Source organism: Bombus terrestris, chromosome 1 (genome assembly GCF_910591885.1).
Source record: "Bombus terrestris chromosome 1, iyBomTerr1.2, whole genome shotgun sequence".
Classification (NCBI taxonomy): Eukaryota; Metazoa; Arthropoda; class Insecta; order Hymenoptera; family Apidae; genus Bombus; species Bombus terrestris.
The window spans coordinates 16158753-16177894 of NC_063269.1; the positions used below are offsets into that span (position 1 = coordinate 16158753).

The following is a 19142-nucleotide window of genomic DNA, read 5'->3' on the forward strand; positions in this document are numbered from 1 at the left end:
TGCCATTAACTAATTAAAGTGTGTCCACTGTGAATCGTTTGAGTCCTTTAAAGGGATATAAACCTACAGATTCGCTTGTTTCAGGAAACTCAATTTAACATGGTTTGGAGGTGAGACCTTGAAAATTATCATAAGTGAAATTTCACTTTCTTCGTATCTTAAATATCAATAAGCTTCCTTCGTATTTTACTTTACTTTTGATACACGCCACTTTGACACTGATTCAACCATATTTTAATTCGAGTATTTATTTTCGAACGGTGAAGAATAGTTACTTTTTGAGCACTGGTTTTAATTAGTTCATGAATCTTACGTTTCTGCTGCCATTAACTAATTAAAGTGTGTCCACTGTGAATCGTTTGAGTCCTTTAAAGGGATATAAACCTACAGATTCGCTTGTTTCAGGAAACTCAATTTAACATGGTTTGGAGGTGAGACCTTGAAAATTATCATAAGTGAAATTTCACTTCCTTCGTATCTTAAATATGAATAAGCTTCTTTCGTATTTTAAATATCGATAAGATCAGTGAAACGTGATTAATTTTATTAATATGAATGCTATATATGAAACGCATTGCATTATTCAATGCTAGCTGAAAAATACAATTGCATTTACAATAATAACATTATAGGACATAATACTAAACCAAAATTTACATACAGTGAAATATCGTGCCTTTAACGGTGAAATCTCTTCTTTTTATATTTTCTTCGATACTTTGCAGAGAACTTAATATGTGCAGCAGTAACTTACGCTTTCTGACGACATTCGTGTTCAGGGGTCACAGAATGACACCATATCGATCGAAGAAAATGGTGTCGCTTCGGGTCATGGGGAAAATTATCAGGAGCGACGTTTCAGGGATACGCTTTGTCAAATACGCGTTACTGTTAACTAGTCACGCATCAAGGTCTTATCTGACTAGCTATGGAGGGGGTTATTGAATCGATACATATCAAAATTTGATTTTGAATATTCAATACTATGCATTAAATTCAATTCGATGATGAATGGCGTTGAAGAAGAGAAAATTTGACATACATCAGGTACATTTAATATTAAAAGCCAATAATAATCAAAATATTTTTCTGATTCTCTTATATGAGCTTCAATAAACAAACAATTCTGCGAAAGTAAAAATATAAATTTAGTATGCGGAGATGGTTAAAGAAAAGACAGCCTTCCTTTCACTTCAACAGGCGTTTTAACGCATAAATTGATTTAGAATTGAATCGTTTGAATCCAAGTGCTGATCATTTTTATACATTTAGGATAATGAAATATTCGCTTTGTAAAATCAATACCAACAACTATTAAACATAACAACGATCAGTTAACAAAGGAAAAATTCTGTTCAGTCAATATACCACTACTATATTTTAGACGTTTATTTACCATTATTCAGCCCATTTATTCTATTGGCCATTTTTTTCTAGAGGAAACTTAAGACACGTTACAGCAAGGAAATGTCTAGAAAGAGTCGTTCATCCGGAAATCGTAGCTGGAAGTTAGAACAGGGCGACGCGACTTTTCGTACAGCAGCAATCAATATCTTTCCCCTGCGTTTTCTTTCACGGTCCGATTGTTCCAATCGAATCGATCGTTTGGTCAGCGCGGCTGCATTCGCCATCCGCTCTATACGTTAATTATCGAATCTTCATCGCGATTCGAATTACAGTCGCGCCACCACGATACCGTTACAAGGATCGTTCAACTATCGTTAACTATAGATCGCGATCCCTGGTCAAGTTCCAAGAAGATTTCACTGGTTTCAAGTACCGATTACCGATCTTCCTCCAATTAAACCGAGTGAAAAAATAATAACTAAAGATTATAGCACAAATGTTATTTCGTAGCGGTATAATGGAACATTACATTGAATAAGAGTTTTGCTTACTGAGCCATGTTTTACTAACTCAGCTACGGTATTTGAATTTTTCTCTTCCAATCTGATCCTTGTTTGTATGTATGTATCGTTTCTTTTAATGCTTTAACTCTGCTGTTTCTCTTTAGATATCTCCATCTTTTCCTGGAATGCTTTACGACAATCGTAGAGTACACGAAAGATGGTAAAATTGTATCGAACACTAAAACCAAAAATTTGTAAGCTATCTACACTTTAATATTTATTAAAATACAGCAACCATTTCGAGTTACGCGAAGAGAGGAAAATAGCAGGGTTTAGGAAAACTTTAATGATTAAACATTCTACTATACAACATAGTAGAAAAAACATCAAAGACATTGATAAAACAGTAAGATTTTCGCGCTCCAAGATAATGTATTAGTAATACCCAGCAACATCCATAATGGTATTTCACGATAGTTACTCAACAACGTCGAAACGATTCGCAGATTCCTCATCCACAAGAAATTCTGTCGACACGAAACTACGAGAAAGTTCGGAATTCGCCAAACAGTAGTGTTCGTGTGTCCCTTTGGCAAACGGTTCTTCCTCTATCCTTGGTTCCATCGCGTTGGATGGGATTTCGTTTATTTCGTTGCCTCACCTCCGCGACCCGACGCGACGTTGTCCCTCCTCGCGTTTTCTGGACCTCTCCTCGCATCCCAGTATCCCATCCCTCTCTCTCTCTCTCTCCTGCCCCTGTTTGTTCAGTTGCCCCTGTCTTCTCAACCAAAGCCTCTCTCCAGAGCCTTCTCTGGCGCGTACCTCTCTTACTCTCCCGTAGTCTCGTTCCATCGTATCCCTGTCCCGCTTTCTTTCTCTCTCTGTAGCGAAAGAGCGAGCGTCGGTTAGATTCGTGGGGGCTTTGGGGACGCAAGAACGGACCGACGGTCGGACAGACGCGACGAGCGTTCCTCTCCACCCTTCTCTTTCACCCCCTATCTTTTTCTCTTTCTCTCACCGCCTCTTCGTGGCTCGATCTACCACTCTCTCTCTCTCTCTCTCTCTCTCTCTCGCTGCCGGTTCTCTGTATATTTATTGATTGCCACCTCACCTCGCCTACCATGGCCTCGGTCTGCGGCAGTTTCCCCTCCCTTCACCAGAATCCCTCGTTTCCCTCGTCCCAGGCTCGTTCTGCAGCAAGCAGCAGCATCGCGCTCTGCCACGAGACCAGAGAATCTCGTATCTTTCTCTATTCCTGTTTTTCTCCACGTTGTCCTCTTCCGTGCTCAACGGTTTTCTAGCATCCTACCTCGGTCTCTTTCTATCGTAAAGGCCACGACTCTCGCAGAGGTCCGACCCTCCGCAGCCTCGCTCGCGCTTTTGCCTCCTACGCTCGATACAAACTCGTTGGACGCGGCGGAGTTTTCGTTTGAACCTACCCTCCGGAGTACGCGCCGTGCCCAATACCATCGGCTCGCCTTCTCGCTTCCATTCTACATCCTCGTTCTTCTCTCCTTCCTACTCTTTTCGCCTTCGACTCTCAGTCTCGTCTTGCTCCCTCTTTTTTCTTGTTAAATCGGCTTCTCGTCCGGCTTGGTCGCCGTTGACGAGCTGGCTTTTCGGAATAAGGAGGAGGTTGCTCGTACGAGATTATAAGAACTTTTGTCTTTATGAGTAGGAAGTTGGGAGAAGTAATTAGCAAGTTATTTGCGACGCTTCCCAAAATGTCAAAGTGTGGTCCATTTTTTAATCTGTGGATCCAGTGGGAAATTGAAGCGACGTATTGCTCGATTGACACACTTTCTGATTTTTCCAGTATATATAGTAACACGTTGATACATTGCCCGATAGAATTAAGAAATCGCCACATCACTCGAACACCATTATCAACTTTTATCGATTTAGCTAAATTGCCGGAAAATGGAGTTGTCCTCTGATTGCAGCAACCTCTTCAATTGTCTGAAATTAAAGATTTTGTCACTCTCAGCACCTTTGCTCCGAGTTCGATCGATTTCCTTGTTTCAGTCGAAACAGATGAGCGATGTGACGTCGTCGCGATTTCACACCTGTGACACCATACGACTCGACAGCTTTATGTCTGTTATGATGCAACGCGCACTATAGTGCTATCCCTGCTATTGTAGATATTAAACTGCGAATAGCGCAGTATCATTGTCTCTACAAAACAGCTACGATATTAAATCGCTGGTCCAGATCGAACTTTCTAATTTTTCATTTTCACCATGTTGATCATTTCCGCGGTCTCACCAATGGTTCGTATAAAATGTGTAAAGCAATTGGAGCGCTAGGTTTGCTCCAATTTGTAAGATTCGAAGGGAGAAGAAACGTTGGTTTTCGAGTTACTTCGGCATATTTGTTTCCCCGTTTCAGGGGTGAAATACAGTATATGTGTAGCAACTTTCGCCAGGAGGTATTTTCTCCTTCTCAGGATCTTCGCGTGTGTACCTATTACTCTTTGCTACCTCTGTCTCATGCAGAGGGAAACTTCACGTCTGTTACGAACGATCTTTATTACCAAGGATTTTATAAACCGCGATGTACCTATTCACTTTCTCTGATCGTCAGTTTCGGATTGGTTTATTCAATTAATTAAATTACGATCAATGAGAAAGTATTAAAATAACATGAGAATTCCATTAACCGGATTGTACGTTATAACGGATAAAGAAGCGTTAACTTAATATTATCTTTATTGGAGAATGGTAATAGAAAGACTGTGAATATGAATTACTGTTTCAATAAATTCGAGAAGTTCTACGGTAGAATTTGATTTATTTGAATACATTGGAAGATAGACAGTTCATGTAATAGTAGTTTATTGATACTCTTCATTAGCTTCATTCATGTAATAACAGTTTACGTTGAGATAGGTAGATTCAGACGGCAGGAGGGCATTTAATCAAACGCGAGCCTAGATTTCGTTCCATTAAATGCAATTCTAGCTTCGTGCGATGATGTGGAATATAGAACTGTATTTCGACATAGTCTACAACACCAATTCTTCTATCTTAATAATTCCTTCGAATTCCTTGCACCGATAAAACGTGTTTAGTCTAACTGGCGTCTGATTTTACAAGCAGACACCTACAGCTATATCGTCCATCACATCTTGACTTCATCGGTTCTTGACAAAATGTTTTATTACTTATTTTTGGAACTGCAACGTGATCAATGAATGTAACGCTAAAAGAATCTGAGTGATAAACAAATACTCGAAACCCTTCTCCAAGGAACAAACTTGGAATAGTAATTGAGAGCTCAAAGAAAGATGAAGTATCCTTGTGTAATTTCATGGTGAAATTTTAAACAATTAGCAATTCGTAGAGTGCATAATGCCAAGCAATATCTACCTTTTCTTGTCTCTTCAAAAACGATGAAACAAAATCGAGAAAAGGAAACGTACGCATTCCTTCGAGTTTTTAACCGCGGTCGCGGGTTCACCCTCCTGCGGAGCGTGTCGCGTTTCTATTTCACACGAACGACGCGTGAGACGTGGAAGTTCTTGCAGCTTTCATCGTCATTCTGGCGCTTGCCGGGATGTTTGTGTTCATAGAATAAGACGTGCACCATTTTTTTCGACGACAATTTTCCATCTACAACTCCGCGACATATTTTTCAACGAGATTTTTGTCTTTTTTGATAACTCATGCTTTCAAGTAGCCTCTAATGTGTTCCATGTGATCAAACAAATTTTTTAACGACTACGCTAAACGCTAGTATGATCATTCTACATCTGACATGTTCTTTCTGACGTTTAATAATGAAAAAAAAAGTATTAAATATATTAGCTAAAACAGAAATAAAATCATGACGAAAATCACTACATCGTTTTATTAAAAAATAAAACCTTGCTTATTAATCAATAATTTGTGACTTATAATTATACGATATTTCATAATAATTTTCGCGATAACTCTTTAATAATTTCGTCTTGTATTCAATTATCATTAAAATTCGTGAAAATTCCATAATATTTCAGCATAATTTCCATGGTAATCCTGCAATCATTTTCTATCTTATTGTCCTGTTTTGTGTCCAATTACGATCAATATTTGTTTGAACGCAACTGTTAAAGGCAACTCGGTATTTCCACGTCGACGCCATCCGTGTCATCAACATTGCGCGGTGTGACGACACTCGTGGTGTGTGTCACGCTAGATTTTTCAAGAAGCTCGCAGATGAAATGCTGTTAGGCGAGAGGAACGCGGCCGAACGAAACGCGCGTGAGGCAGAATCGGCGAAAAAAGAGGGAAAGAAATAGGTTCTTTTTGCGCGGCGCGCTCATCCCCCGTATTCCACCCTCGTCGCCAGTTTCTAATTTCACTGCGTTCTCTGATACACGTTGCTTTTATCTCCGAGCGTTCGATGCAAGCTCGCGCTTCATGCGCCGGAGTTTTCGTTTCAAAGTGTTCTGCTTTCTTCCATCGCTGTGCATCGTCTTTTTCTTCCTTCTCCTCTGCTTCTGGCGACGATGACGACGCGGTCGTTATGCGTTCTAGTTAAAGAATCGAGGGCCCGCGTTCGAGGAACCGGATGAGACGGCTGCAAGCAGCCGTTGCTTCTCCTAGTTGCAAGGAAACAGCGGAACGTAAACGCTGAAGGGTTTCTATTTCGTGGAGTGTGCAGAAATTGAAGATGTTCTGGGGTTAGCGACTGCGTATTTGGAGTTTCCAAACGTTACGGTTAAGGATTTTTCATAATCGAATTGAATTCTGAACGTTGGAAGATAATTGTTCGCACGAACTTCAGACGAATAAGCAATAGAATATTTAGGAAATGTAGACCTTGAATGGAGCTTGATAACGTTTGAGGTAATCGAGTATTTCGTTGCTAATTTTATAATATTTTATCTATAATATTTGGCGATGAAAATTGGGATTCAAAATTTATAGTGCCAAATGTTCAGGCAATAATATTTTCAACAACAACCGATGCAAAGTAATTTTAAACAACTTTTGATCAGAACTCGTTCGTCGTCGCGCGTGTTTTACGAGGAAAGTTGGATCGCGCGAATTCAAGCTGCAGCTCGTAAGCGACTCTAAGATTGCACGCGGAACGACGAATCGCCGAAAGCGGCTGGTGAAAAGCACGCGTAGTGGCGCGTGGGCGCTCGCGCGAACACGAGTGTGACATTTAACTAGCGTGCCCCTAGGGACACGCTGGCGCGAACCTTCGCGTACATGTGAGAACGTGGTTCTAGTATGTATATCGCGTCCCACGCGTCGCCGTCTTTTTCCTGCGCATAACTGCTCGCCAACTCCTCTTCTCTCCTCTCTTCCGATCTCTTTTTCTCGCTACAGCCTCTCCAATAACGACCACCCACTCGTTTGCTCTCTGTTAATTTACTTTTTTTACTGTTTCCACGTTCCCTGCATTTTTTCACAAGTTTTCCTTGTGTTTTCACATTTTTGCTCTCCGTATAGATCTTTTTTAATTTCTATGGTTTCCCGTGACTTCCGTTATGTCGTTTTAGTTTTCCATGTCATTTCCAATATTTCCATGTCAGCCATTGACTGCGTACGTTTATGCAAATTCATATTTTTTATCAACTCCGCTAGATAAACGGAATCCGAATGGAATTCACTGTTTAGGTATAATCGTTTCTCTTTAAATATCTTGTGTAAGCTTCTGTACATCCGAAGGCACAAACAGAGTCGCAATCTAATAATTAATATTAGAAAGAACAATTGGATTACGTTTGAGGCGTTAATGATTCAGAGAAAGTTACTAGTTTCACGAATCGGTATATAATTACTGTATAATTATTCACAATTGTATTCTATCAAATTTCCTATTCCTCTATCGCGACAAGGCTCGTTATTCGATACTCGCTTCTAAGAAATAAAACCATATTACTTGCCAGGTGACCCAATGGTAAAAGGGTTTAATTTTCTCATAATCGTCTTACTCCCTCTCAGTTGCTCTTGTCTGGTCCATCGTTACGTCTGCGCATCCCCATTGCCTCGACCCGCCATATTTCACCGCCATAATTCCACTCCCTTTGCCGTGGTGGCCCCTCGTTTTCCAAATCTCAACCCTTCCAACTTTCACTCTCGTCTCATTTTCATTCTCCTGATTCCTCTTACTTTCGACTGGCCTCGTTACCTCCATCAAGCCACGCTGATTTCTTCCCCGTGTTCCATCACTTTCTCCGCCTTTTCCTCCACCCTTATCCGTTCTAAGAATTTCTTTTCACCCTCCGTGTCTTCTCCCCTTCTTTATGGAACAGGCTTTTCCCCTTGCGTTCGAGCAACGTGTGCAGCTTGATAAATGCGATCATCGTGCCACGAATCCGATACAGGAAGAGCAAAACCATTCGAAGATTCTTCGAAGATAAGCCAAGACATTTGGTGTAATAATAAAGAAGGGGAACAAGTATAAAACACGAATCACCCCCTTTTGGATCGATTCGGGTTACTGGCATGAAAAATATTAATTCGAGCGACCCTTTTAAACATCAAATCATTGAATTATGGAACGCGGGTAATCCGCCGGAAGTTTCTTTGGGGGCAGATTAAGCGGTTGGTAGAGGTAAAATGGATGGTACGTTGCGTTCAAATATGCATCACGTTCTAATAATTGTGGTGCAAACAAGAACAGATGATTCCAAATGAGGCAAATAAAAATGGAAAGAGAATTTGAGTGATACAAAGCAGGCAATGATTTCGCTACGTTATTTTTATGCGTTTATGGGGAATTTCGAACTGTAAAAATGGACACAATATAAAGATATGCATTGAAAATATCCAAAATATATAGCAATTACTTTATATATTTATAAAATACTTAAAATCCAAAAAATTTTCTTGGGAACAGTCTATTACTTTGCATTTTTCATTTATCTCTTCACATAAAATTACTCTTCTTTCGGTCGTAGTAACCATAATTATTCGAACACCCTGTATGTACCCTTCTCCAATTCTGCGCTTTGAAAACGCAATTCAAACTACGGAAGTTAACAATCTTTCGTTTTGCATTAGGTCATCCGAAAAGTTTCTTTCGTTTTATAGGGAAATAATGGATGCACGACATTTTACGTTTTATATTATTCTATCGAATTACGTATGATCCATTTTGTTCTATCAAAATGAAGATTACAACGTTCGACAGATTAGATTTCATGTTTGTATAAAGATGCGTCGTTGTAAAAGACTCGTCTGTGAAAGAAAGACATTTTTCAGACAACCTAATATTTATTAATATAAATATTTATATTATTAATATAATATTTCCAATTTTATAAAAATTTATATCTGTTGGGAATTGTGAATCTTAATCGCCAAAATAAATGTATAGCAACACTTAGATTACACTTACAATTGATATAAAAATAGTTTCAGATTTATTTGACATGTGATTTACGAGATATTCGTCGATACAAATTTGCACGCGTCTCACCATTTTCTTTACCACACTACTAACGGAACAATTGCATTCATCTGTTTTACGAGACGCTGTGCACGCACATATTAGGTCGTCCGAAAAATATCTTCCGTTTTATAAGGAAATACTGGATGCGCGACATTTTCCATTTTATATTATTTTATCGAATTACGTATGATCCATTTTGTTCTATCAACATAAAGATCACAACGTTCGACAGATTAGGTTTCATGTTTGTATAATGATGCGCCGTTATAAAAGACGTGTCTGTAAAAGGAAGACACTTTTCGGGCAGCCTAATAATTCCTCGATTTTGTAGAATCTGTTTTCGTCAACGAGTTGTGTCTCTCGTCGAAATAAGGGTGAAAGGAATCGCAGAAAGAATTGCGAATGAAAAATGGCGAAGATTGCTGAATTGTGAGAATTAAGGCATAGAGGAATATCGTGGACACGAGCGATCTATGTGGTCGGTATACTGTGCGGTTTTCTCTTTTGTGTTTGGTCGATGCAGAATTTGTACATAATTCGATATACATACATATCTGAAAGGATCGCGTTGGATATTCGATTCGTTTCAAATTTGATAGCGCTGTTGTTCTTTCAGAGGTTTCCGTGTATGTCATTAATTATGACATTTTGTGATATTCGAGTGGTTTGATGCTGGGATATTTAATGGAAATGCCGCATCGCGGTAATCATTGCAATTAGCATTCGCAAGACTTGCTGCAAAATTACCAGCAATGGTGTAGAGAAACGTGAGATGGAATTTAAATTCGAGCGTGAATTATAAACCGAAAAATGAAAGATGGAATTTTTTATTATATATACATACAACCAAAGAGGTAGAATTTTATATATTTTTATGAGCGCGTGTATTTTTTCGCCTTTAGAATTCTCATTAATACAAAATCAACCGCAGTCTATCACCTAGAATCTATAACGTGTGAATGCGCTAATAAAATTTATTAATCTATTACTAGTTGTTGAGAATTTTTGATCTTAATAACCGAAATAATGGTATAGCAACACTAAATTTACACTTGGAATTCATATTAGAATAGTTATATATTTATTTGATAAGCGATTTCAAAGATATTCATCGATACACACTTGCACGCGTCTCAGCACTTTCTTTCATACCCGACTGTTAACCCCTTAACCTACGATTTTCGTTCGAGAATTTTGGGCCGAAAACGTAAACAAGCTCGCGCAGCCTTCGAGTCATTCGCACGACTTGTATAGTACGTACTACGGGCTATGCCCGTAATATTTACGTTTGGTTCGATCATCTACTACGGCCTATGCTCGTAATATTTACGTTTGGCCCGATCATCGCATTACGGACTATGCCCGTAGTTGTAGGTTAAGAGGTTAACCGACTGAGTTTACATTCATTTGTTTTCGAAACGCCGCGCACACGCATACTTCCACACACTGATATTCACATACAAGTATTGCTGTTGGAACACAACGATATTATACTCATACAGACATCTACACAAGTATTTGAACAGGACACTTACACAGATCGTACTCACTACTGTATAGAGAGTGGGGTTCAAAATCTTTAAGGGACCAATGGGTCACTACCTACAGTCAGTCTGAGAGTAACTGGCCAACTGTCAACTCACTTATATTTTAAATACATTTGGTTCTGTAAATTTGTTTAATAAATATCACCTAATATTATTTCAACATAAACATTGTGTCTTCCACAGATTATTTATCTTAATTTTAAGATTAAATTCTAACAATTACTACTACACATCTAACCTAGTCTAGCATGTAAAATTATACATATCTCAATACCAGTTAATAAATTATTGCTGGAGAGAGCTTGGAACACAAAATACGTGGCTAAACGAAGTAGAAAAATTCTTGTCGTTGGTTTGCCCTTTGAAACTCATTTTTAGAGAAAATCAAGTTGAAACAATTTAGAAAATTCGTAACCACAAAGGATGGTTACACGATGTCCATATTATTCGTTCACTTTCGATTGTTAACACGCGAATTTTGCGAAACATTATATGCATTTGGCCAAAACGATTCTCGTTACCAGCGTTCAACGTAATTTACAAGCTCTCCCTTTGGCCAGTCCGGTTCATTCTCTTTTCATCGCCCTTCAAACGAATCCACAATTACCAACAACCAACCCTTTATTACTTCGTCAAGCTTATCCTATATTTCTAACCAACTTATCCGACGTCTTGGCTCGATTATGTTTAAAGAAGGGAGCTTGCCGTGACTTCGTTAACGAGAAATTAATTAGCACGTAGCCAGGCCACGGCTAGATACCGATCCGCCGCCTCACTCCCATCACTCGATATCCCATCCTTTCTTGCGGTGAACAATAATATTGGATCGTTTGGCAAGTTTCGTAGCGACGTTTAAGATAAGTTTAAGTACAATGTGTGTTTTCGGAACTGGCGTTTTACCGAACAACACGTGCATTATTTTATTCGACGATATTTTTTTAGATAGGTAATAGCTTCAAGAGATCTTTTTCTACAAATTGTTCGTCCTTTTCGGGGATAAACTCCTTCAATTAACCCTTAGAGATATTCTATATCTAAATTTTGCAACGACTATAATAAATAGATAGAGCAAAAGAATGTTTTTCATCGATACACGGGATCCTATAGTATTTTATTCATAAATAAAGAATCACCTTGTATTGCGTGTACGTATGCGTATAGTCGTTTTAGTCGCGAATAATAGATTGCAGGTTGTTATGAATTTATGGGAAATGTAAAAGCGCAAAAGTGTAGAAAATGCGCGTGATATACAAATGCATATAAAATATAAAAAGTTTAGAGAACATTTAGATTAGAATATTTAGTTTCTGTACCTTCATAAAGATACGAATTTACTTAAATATTTCCAGTCTACCAATGACAACGATCTTAACCCTTTGAGCGCTGCGTTGTCCGACGTTAAACGTGCGCCGTGGACTGCCCACTCTTTACGATGAAGCACACCGTGGGCTGTGTATTTTTTACGAAAGAGCGCAAGTTGAGCAGACTGAATTTTCATTGGAAAATATATTGATTGTAACTAAAATAAATTATGTAGTGACCTGAAAAGCCTTAATGACCATTTATTTCATTAAGCAATAATAACATGAAGAATATAAAAGTTTTAAATTGTCTTTTAAATTGAACATTTAATAATTTTGTATTGTATTGTAAACCTCAATACATAAACCAATGTTACATTTTTTGCATTCGTAACGCGAATCAGTCCTGCGATTATGTTTAGCGCAAACAGCGCATCTTCGTCGCGAAGAATGTTTATTATTTTCTTTAGTTATGCAGAAAGTAGGGAAATGCCTCTACGTCGTCCGAATGAATTCTTAATACTAGAACTACCGATAGTTAACACGTAGTTATTTCTACCACAATCAGTCAAAATGACTGGGCTTTAAAAAATATGTAATAATAGAATATTTTTTTATTTTTTGATTTCTTATTTTTTTACGGAAGGAATTCTATGTTATGTAGTACATTTTGGTATGATTAATCCACCTGGGACCATGATTGACCTAAACGAGGGGTGACACTATTATTTAGTATACTATATTATAGTATACTATACTGATACTAGTATTTCTAGCGATCTAGCGATCGATCTGGAATTTTCCTGATATCTGATATCGTCATATCGAATGATACGCGGTAAAAATTCTAAAAACGTGTGGCAAGTTGTACAAAACGAGGAAACTGGTTAATTGGGGTTTGATAAACAGATTGCAGGACCCTTTTACACTCTGACAGGTACCAGTCATTTTGACTAGTGTTGGTATAAATAGCCTTGATATAAAATTATTTTCAGTTTGAATACATAAAAAACAAAATAAAATTCATTATATTATTCTTTTAGTTATCGTTGTGAAAATTCATTATATTATTCTTTTAGTTATCGTTGTGAAAGTCATTACATCATCCCGGAAAAAATATAACATGAAGTGGGAATTTTAAAATAAAATTGTAAAACCAGTCAATATGACTGGTGTGATAGTTCTAGCGTTAAGGTTAAGGTTAAGGTTAACGTGATTTTAAATACATAAATAAGCAATCTAATAATTTCGTTATTTTACAAGGATAGAAAAAAAAAAAAAAGAAAAAAGAGAAACGGTCAAAGGAAAGTCAAAGATTTCTCCAGCGAGTTGCCTAGCTCTCGTCGCCGCTTGCACGCGAATGAGCCTCTCTTTATCCCTCTGTTTCTCTCTCGCTCTCTGCTTTTCTCCTCCGCTTTGGTCGCCGCGTAAACGAAATTAAAGCGATTTGGAGGCGAGCCAGCCATCGCATCGCGGCGACGCGCGACGCTCGCACGCGCCACCCCTCTCGGCATTCCGATCCCTCGATCGATCCTCTTCCTCGAGGGACAGGATACACACGTACGCTCTCTCTCCGCTCTCTCATGGACCGATGCTGAATCGCGATTGGACGGTTATAAGCGGAAACGCCGACGTTAAGGTGTAAAACCGGAGGAAAGAGAGAGAGAGAGAGAGAGAGAGAGAGAGAGAGGAACAGAGAAAGGAAGAGGAGAATGTCGTCGATATAGATTGGATATCCGCGTCTTTCGCTCGGTTGGTCTGTGCTGTCGTTTCAGCATCGCTGTAGACGAATGTTGCGATGTCGTTCCGTTTTTCTATGATGATACTGCGTCACTTGGTAGCTTTATATTTCTAATAATGGGAGTGTAGGTTTGTGTGAGTTGTATCACGTACAGAATGTGCATAATGCAAATTCTGTTTCTTTGATTCTACTGATTTATTCTACTGATTTATAGAGGTTTATCTGTAAAGGTGGTTGGTCGGTGAGGTTTAATGACGAGATGGTTCGTTATTGAAACCGTCGAGTATATTTAAAATGATTAAATAAATTAATATACAGACAATATTCGCTGAGATGCTCGTACAGATTCGTTAAGACAGTGTATAAGTCGCAAAGTAAGATCGCTAATTAATACTCGATAAATACTCGCTAGATACTCGTCGATAACTCGGCAGATAAATCTTGATAACTCTTAGATAACTCGTTGATACTACTGATAGACATACAAATTTACATAAAGATCCACTGACACAAAGATCTAATTGTTATTATTAAAATCATAAGCTCTAATAGGGGTTATTCGATTTCTGAGAAAGCTAATTGTAATCCTAACAAAGCATACGTATATACTTTCTGAAATGTAATGAAATCTAATCTTAAATATCTATTAAATTAAAGCGTGAAATATAAATAATCTTTTAAAGGAACTAAGCTTAGAATTGAAAGTTTCCACTTTGATAATTTTATGATACGAGTTCAAATATTTGTGTATGTAAAAGCGTGAAATTTCTAATAAAATTGTCACATAGCTCAACGTCACTGCGAAATCACAATGCCATCTCGTCGCTACCGAATAAAACTGCCAAATCATAAAGCGTCATACTACAAAGTCGCTACAACGACGTTACATCGATCGTCTGCATCGAGTTTAAGACCACCAAATCGCGGAGCGTCATCCTTATGAAATTGCAAAGACACGCGTCCCATCGCTTGTTTCTAACAACACGATGCTCTTGCTCGTAATTGCAATCTGTATCGCGATGTCTCCTGATAACACGATATGCTCCTTTTTAGTGTTTCAATTCTGTGATACGGGGCAGAGATGGGGAATTTAAAAAGACGTGTGTAGATTTCTCCAATCCTTGGTCGAGTGTATCTGCACAATGGTTGGCAGAACCGAGCAATTCGTAAGCGATGATTGAACAGTTGTAAGGCTATCACGCCATTATATGTATCGCGTCATTCGCAACTATTTGAGAGACTGAGAAGCCTAATGCTTTTCGTAAAATAATATTTTCTTTCTTTATAAAAATTTTATTTTACTTTTTCAAGCTTGTTAGGGTAATACCTTTGAACATTGAAATAGATGACTAAATGTGAATTCTCAAAATCTTGTCTTACGTCACAGCACGATTTCTAGCCTGTCTTCTGAGAAAATTAATCTTCTATGTTAAAATTACTAGAATTAGCTTGTTCCTTAGAACTTTCTTAAAAAATTCGGATTCCTGGGACTTTATAAATGGCTCGTTTAAAAACCCTTCACTTACAGATTCAGAGGATAGAACATATGATGGATACGAATAAGAAAGATCAAAATTCTATGTTAGAATTAAAGCTGCTTCGAATCTTTCGTAAATCTCTATCGAATATTTCTGAGTCTTCGTAAATAGCTTCTTATAAAATAGCGTCTTTTCGCAGGTAATCCATACGAAATACTCGAATAGTAAGTAGCTCGCTATTAATGCATTATTACTGAAACTATTCGAATTAACCATCGAATGAAAGCATACAAAATCTGATCGACGAAAAGACCATGATTTCGCATTACACTCGCCAGTGAAGGACCCCATAGTCCGGAACAATAGCGCTATGACGATTCTCGAAGGCTATGCAGGGATTTTAGGCACAGGGGAAAGGAAAAGGGCATTGAAAAAAGCTGAAGCGTGATACGTATGCATATACATATGTATACGTGTGGTACTTCGCCTCGACGAGACCCTTTCGTGATTACGCGAGTCTTATTTGTATCTCGCTGGTGAACACGTTGAATGAATATAGCGTCGCGTTAAATCTCGGATCTTTCATTCCGTCGCCTTTCCAGCTCGTAAGATTCGCGTCGTTCCGTGCCACACCGTTGGTCCGAGCTATTTTCTTCTCGGCACGTTCCTCTCGTCGAGACTGCACCAACGACGAGAAGAAAGGGGGAAGGAAGAAAAAACGAAAGAAAAATAAAAGATCCAGTCCGTATATTCTGTACCCTTAAAATAGCAGCAAGAAGTTACGTTACCCTGTTCCGCAATAATCTCGTTCTTCCTCCCTCTCTGTTTCTTTCGGTTTTCTTTGCTCTTCTTCTTCTTCTTTTTCCTCTTCGTCTTCTTTGGTTCAACGTGGAATTTCGTAGAATTTCTGCTGTCTAGTGTTCATTATTACCAGTTGCCAGCTGGAGAGTATAAGATTTGAAGAGGATTAATCTGGAAGATGAATTAATTCGTTATTAGAATTGTCAATCTCTTAGATACAATGTTTTCTTTATTTAGAAATTTATTTATGCGCCGTTTCGCAAGCATTCAAGAATTCAATTGATATCGATTTATTTGAATTTTTGACAATAGAAGCTTCTATTTATGACGTTGACTCGGTTAACAAGTTAAAAATACTGTCTCTAGCTATCACATTAGGACCACGCGCAAATATTTAAATCTTCCTACTGTAAAATAGAAGTATTTATCATAATTACTCCTACAAACCTAACTTTATTTCAATTCGTAAATTCTCCGCTACTGTACGACCATCCGGTCGGTGTTGTATATTCGAGCCTAGCAAGAAGCCATTTCTGTAAGTTCAAAGTAAGTTAAGCTTCTTTCAAATAAACAAAAGGAGTTGTCAAACAACTCAATAATCGAGCAGAAGCTTTCAGAAAAAACAGCCAATAGACGTTATTTTTTATCCGAATAATAGATTTACTATTAAACTTCCTCTTATATCTATAAGTATGTATGTTTATAATTACGCAACTATAAGTGTTATAAATATAAGAAGAACGAAATTCTTTAAGAGTCATTATAGGTATGGAAACAAATATTAGGAAGAATCAGAAATTTCCAAACAAGTTCCTTTGCCATAAAACCTCCTCGATCAGTATCAATGAAGAATTTTGCATTTACTGGAAAGTTGGCCAGCAATGTGTTAACAAGCTCATTTCACAGAAATCGTAATAGACGACCCTCTTCTTTATCCGTTGGAATAATTCCGCAGCGAGCATTGTGTATTAAAACGCGTAAACAGGAGACGCCGATTTCCGGCGGTGTGACGACCAAGCAAAAGCCATTCGTAATTCTCGAGCCCCTTTCCATCGCGTTCTCATCATCCCCGTGGCTATATACGTTTCTCTCCCTCTCGCAGCCCCCTGGCCTAGCTCCAACCCCTACTGGCCAGAGAGCGTCGATCGATTTAATAACACGGCCATTTTCCCGGCTCCCGGACCGAACACATCCTACGAACCAGTCGCTCCGTAACGCTTTCCTCCAACTACGATCCGCTCCTCTCGTCTATCCTGGCTTGTTTAGTTTCTCTTATCGGGCTGTTCGTTCGCTGATTTCGCATCGAACCTGGCCGAGATTTGTTGTTCATTGAACGCAGCCACGTACAGAGGGGAATTTGACCGTGGCGTCGAATCTCTCGTTAACCAACGAATTTTAGTTGCTTTTGCTTCTCCTTTAACGTAGAATTACGTATCGAGAGATGAAAGCGAGAAGATACTTCGTTGAGATGCTACTTTTTACTTACTTTTTTCATTGACTTACTGATTTCAAGTATTGGATATTTGGATTGGAACTAGGTCTTCTCAGTATTTTGATTTATAGATAAGTACTCCTTTATTATTCACGCACGTTAGAATTAGGTTTAAATATTTTGGTTATTTCGGATTGTAAATCTATACCGTTCTATTATTCAGGTATTCAGAGCTAAGTATTTTTGTCATTTTGCATTAAAGACGAACACTCTTTTATTATTTAGCATATTATTTATTATTTACAGATAAATATATTTTATTATTATTTAAGATTTGAATTAGTATTGGGTATTATATATTGTAGTTTCTTTGTTACTCAACCATGAAAATGGATTTTCTTTGACAAAAGGATACTTACATATGGATATGATTTTCGTCACTGGAAAGTCTATTATTTTCTATGATTAATTCCTTCTTAACTTTCAACTGGCTTACATTCAAATTTTCCTGTCAGTGTGTTACATTTTCTCATTGTATAAGTACATGTTCTTTTTTAATCCAGTTAATAGAAGATATAAGAATTAGTAGATGTGATGTAGTAGATGGAAAATTTAAGCTTGAAAGAAACGTTATACATTTTATATGTAGCAATTTAACACGAAATATCGAGAGAGAATGCAATCATCCTCGTGGAAACGGAATAAGAGAAGGTTTGGAAGGGGGTAGAAACACAGGATAGGGTCATCGATGTGCTGCCCGTTCATCATCATCGTCGGCGTCTGACTGGAAGCGACAGTCACGGGCGCGTCGCTAATTTCCTGTTTTTCCGTGCCCGTTAATAAAGGGCCCACCCCCTGTGTGGGGGTGTGCATTGTTTTTCCGTTAATCGATGGCCATGTCGAAAGCTCTCCGCCGTTAAAATCGTTAAAATCGTGCAATAAACGTCCTCGTTGGAGAGCGTGGCCGGTTATTGCGAGTGTGAATCGTGCGTGCGCTGATATTTATTCCAAGACAGATTCGTTGGCCGACCAATTTTATGGCGACGTAAAAGCCATCTGCCGTGGCAACTGCGATTTGTTCCCGTACTCCTGTCGATCTGAAATCGCCTCGATATCGATCTCAGAATGTTTTCCAGCGGACGATAATTCTTCTTGCGATAATTCGATGTTCCGATTGAAACTTATACAACGAGTGTGGAATATCGTGCAGCGACATGTGAGGAAGCTGATTTGCGATTAGCTGGCCGTCTCTCTAGATGTAACGCTAGAACGTTAATCTTTTTATAAATTTAAATAAACAATCAATCAATAAATTTTATGGAACATTGTATTAAAGATTTTATAAATAATTGTGTTTAATACAAAACCAAATAAGATATTGTTAAACTAAATTAATTTCAATCAATCAAAATTGAGGAACTTTCCCACAAATTTTGCGAAGAATGCGAGTTTGGAAAATTGAAATTTGGACAGGCAGCTTAAAAATTCCATTATTCCAAGCGATTCAAGGTGTCTTCAAACTGTCACTGCCTAGTTCTCCCTAGTTCTGGGTAGGTGGCCCGTACCCAGCTGGCCAGCTCTCACACCAAAGCCTAATCAC

General features: G+C 38.3%; 1 protein-coding gene across 20 annotated transcripts in view; it reads left to right on the top strand.

Annotated features, from left to right (window-relative positions):
* Nucleotides 1-19142, top strand: part of LOC100644320 (bromodomain adjacent to zinc finger domain protein 2B) — a 214106-nt gene that overhangs the window by 158819 nt on the left and 36145 nt on the right. The gene's annotated exons all lie outside the window — the stretch shown is intronic.